This window comes from Cucurbita pepo, chromosome 3 (genome assembly GCF_057944985.1).
Source record: "Cucurbita pepo subsp. pepo isolate OVF chromosome 3, ASM5794498v1, whole genome shotgun sequence".
Classification (NCBI taxonomy): domain Eukaryota; kingdom Viridiplantae; phylum Streptophyta; class Magnoliopsida; order Cucurbitales; family Cucurbitaceae; genus Cucurbita; species Cucurbita pepo.
Window position 1 is genome coordinate 12,820,297 of NC_141800.1, and position 3,753 is coordinate 12,824,049.

Sequence of the window (3,753 nt, forward strand, 5' to 3'; positions counted from 1 at the left end):
GTACTTATCGCATCTTAATAAGTAAGTATTTTTCAGATTTTTCTTTAGGCATTAGTAAGTTAGGCCTAGTCTCTATTGCTATCTCAACATTTAGGATGCCTCAAAGTTTCTAGTAAGTCTCCAATCTAAATCTTACCCCTTACGGGATTGCTAAGGTTTTCAACCTTTTTGTTCTTTGACTTGGGTATAGTGAAAGACAAGTTTCATGGGTTGAGACGCTACCTCATAAAGTTCCCGTAGGATAGTATGATGATTGTTAGTCTCCATGTCATCCATAGAAGATTATTTTGCGAACCTTTTTCATATGACCATAAAGACACCCTAGTTTGGGGGTGCGACCATAGTGTGCAGCTAGCTACTAAGTCATCCTGTGTAGTTTTACGTCCTCTCTCAAGATGAGTTTAGTGCCTTGGCACTATACACGGTTGGGAAACTAGTTTGCTTTGATGCACTATATCGATAATGTCACGATAAAAAATTTGAGGCCTCAAAATTTGGATCGAGACTAAAAAAGACAAGGCGAAAACAAATGAAAATAGAAAGTAAAATAAAATAAAAAGCAGTAAAACTTAAATCAAAATTAAAAAAAAAAAAAAACAAACAAACAAACAAACACCATCACAATAAAATACAAACCCTTTATCACCACACAGCTCTTGAACGCTTCTCTACTTTGATCGACAGTTTGCGAACACCTAAAAAAAGTGAAAAGGGCAAGTATAGAAATATACCGAGTAAATAATCTACTTGTAGGCTCCCATCTAATCTTTAACATCATAGGTATCCATAGGCTTTACTTTGGGTTTTAAGTAATTTTGGGTCAAGCCTCTACTACTAGATAAGCATTTTGGGTGCCTCGAAGTTTTGAGTTGTACTGAAGCTGCTCATGAACCTAGTTTGGGTTAGAAGGAGGTGGTTCACCCTTTTCTAGCGTCGTGGATTTGTCGAACGACAAATTCCATCTTGGGTTGAACTACTCTTTTGTTCTTTGACTTAAGGTAGGTTTTTTAGCCTATGCACCTGTAACTAGTATATGATATTGAGGTGCTACCTTAACGAACTATCTCTATCAGGTAGGGACAACATGGTGAGTGCTAGCCTTCTTACCACTCATGAGAGGTTGCTTGCAAACTCATCCAAAAGACCATGTAGTCGCCAATGGTTGAGGGTGCTACCCTCTATACATGCTAGCTCCAGTAACTAACCCCATGATCAATGTCCTCCCACCGAATAGATCAAGCGTGTAGGGTAACAATTGATTACCTGCATGATCAATGTCCACCCACAAGATGGATCCACCGTGTAAGGTAACGACTAACTATCCGCATGATAAACTTCCACACACTTGATGGATCCACTTTGCAAGGTAATCTAAGAATCTGTCCAAGTCATATATCCCTAACAAGCGTCATACTTAGTTCAACAATATCGTAGTACAGTGGAAAGGGAAGTGGATGCTCTGCGGACACTATACCAACTATTATCTTCCAAGAGAGCTACCTTTGTTGTTCTTGGATGTCATGGAGGTCTTGCCATGGTGGAAACAGTCACTAAATATGCCTGTCCAACTAGTGTTATTTAGGTACGTAGCTTCATGGATCTAGCAAGTTACTATCGATGCTTTGTACAAAATTGTTCCCAAATAGCCTCACTGGTTACACAATTGACTCGAACGGGTGTGCCATTTGTATAGGTTGACGATTGCGAGGCAAGTTTTTAGAATCTAAAAGATAAGTTGGTGACTGCACCAATACTCACAATGCCCGACGACAAAGAAAACTACGTGATTTATAGTGATGCTTCCAAATCATTGCGTACGTATCCCGACAACTGAAAGATTATGAAAAGAACTACTCCATGCATGACTTGAAGCTAGCGGCGATAGTTTTTCTATTTAAGATATGGCGACACTGCTTATATGGGGAGAAAACTCAAATTTACACTAACCACAAAACTAAAGTATTTCTTCACTAAGAAGGAATTGAATATGAAACCATGGAGGTGGTTGGAAATAGTAAAAACTTATGACATTGACATCCAATGCCACCCCGAAAAGGCCAATCTGGTTGCAGATTCCCTAAGTAGAAATACGACCCATTCATCAGTATTAATCACAAGAGAGCCTCGAGTATAGGAAGATTTCGAACAAGCCAGAATAACAGTGGCAATTGAAGGAATTAGAGCATAACTAGCTCAATTAACAGTCCAACCAACACTTCGATAGAGAATCATTGATTCTCAAGTAGGAAACCCTAGACTAGAAAAGATACTTAATAAGTTGACGACAGAGCTAGTTAACGAATATTTAGAGTTGTCTTTTGGCGGATTGTTGTACCAAGGTCGTTTGTGTGTATCGATGGTAGAAGAGATGAGAAATGAGATATTACGCGAGACGCATAACTCCCCATTCGCCATGCAACCTGGTAGTACCAAGATGTATAAAAACTTAAAGTCACACTTTTGGTGGCATGGTACGAAGAAGAATATAACAAAATTTGTAAGTAAATGCTTGGTATGCGAGCAAGTTAAGGAAACTAGACAAAGATCTCAGGATTATTGTAGCCCCTCAATATACCAGAATGAAAATGAGAGAATATAGCCATAGTAGGATTACCAAAAACGTTGAAAGGTTACCTAGTCATATGGGTGATTGTGGACAAATTGACAAAGTCAGCTCATTTTCTACATACTATACTAGAAAATTGGGCACAACTGTACATGAAGAAAATTGTTAAACTGAGACCAACATTTTACGTCGGCATTTTGGCACAGACTCCATAAAGCATTAGGTACTTTCTTAGATTTCAGTACGACATTCCACCCACAAATAGATGGTTAGACAGAATATTTGGCGAAATTCTAGATGATATGCTACGTGTCAGTGTGTTAGATTTAACAGGTAGTTAGGATTCGAAATTACACCTCATGGAATTTGCCTATAATATCAACTTCTAGAAGATGATTGGCATGACACCGTATGAGGCATTGTATGGAAAACAGTGCAGGACTCCACTGTGCTAGAATGAGGTAGAGGAATGTGAATTGGTGGTCCTGAATTAGTCCAAGTTATGAACGAGGTGGTGCAAAAGATGAGGACAAGGATGTGCACAACTCAGAGTAGACAAAAATGTTATGAAGATGTAACATTCATAAATCATTTCATTCATAGGATAGCTTTCAACTCAGAGTTTAGGGTTTGTGCATCGTAAAATTCCTCGTTTCAATACATAACATAGCATGTCATCATGTGTCTGGCCAAACATATTCATATCATAGTACATCATGATATCTCATAACATAAAATAATTTATTGTAAGATAAATTGTCATTTCATTTATAACATAATGTTATTTGGCATATCTTGACATATCATATAGAACACATATTATATCATCGAACATATCAAACATATTATAGATACGACACGTGCAGGGCCACTAAGCACATGTCATCATAGATAAAGTAATTCTTCCAACCAACCGATAGTAGAGCCACTTACATGGTTGACCTAGACAAAAGCTACACCCCTTAATGCTAACTTAATACTGCTCTCTGAAATTTAATTCTACCTAGAGGAGTCCCTTGTCTCACATAATTATGCATAAAATAATTTAAACTCAATCCTAATAATTTAAAATAGATAAACATAATTTTTGCATAAAATAATTTAAACTTCCCTCCAAATAATATAAACTAGCTAAATCTAATTTTGGATAAAATAATTTAAAATTGAGTACAACGTATTTAAACTCA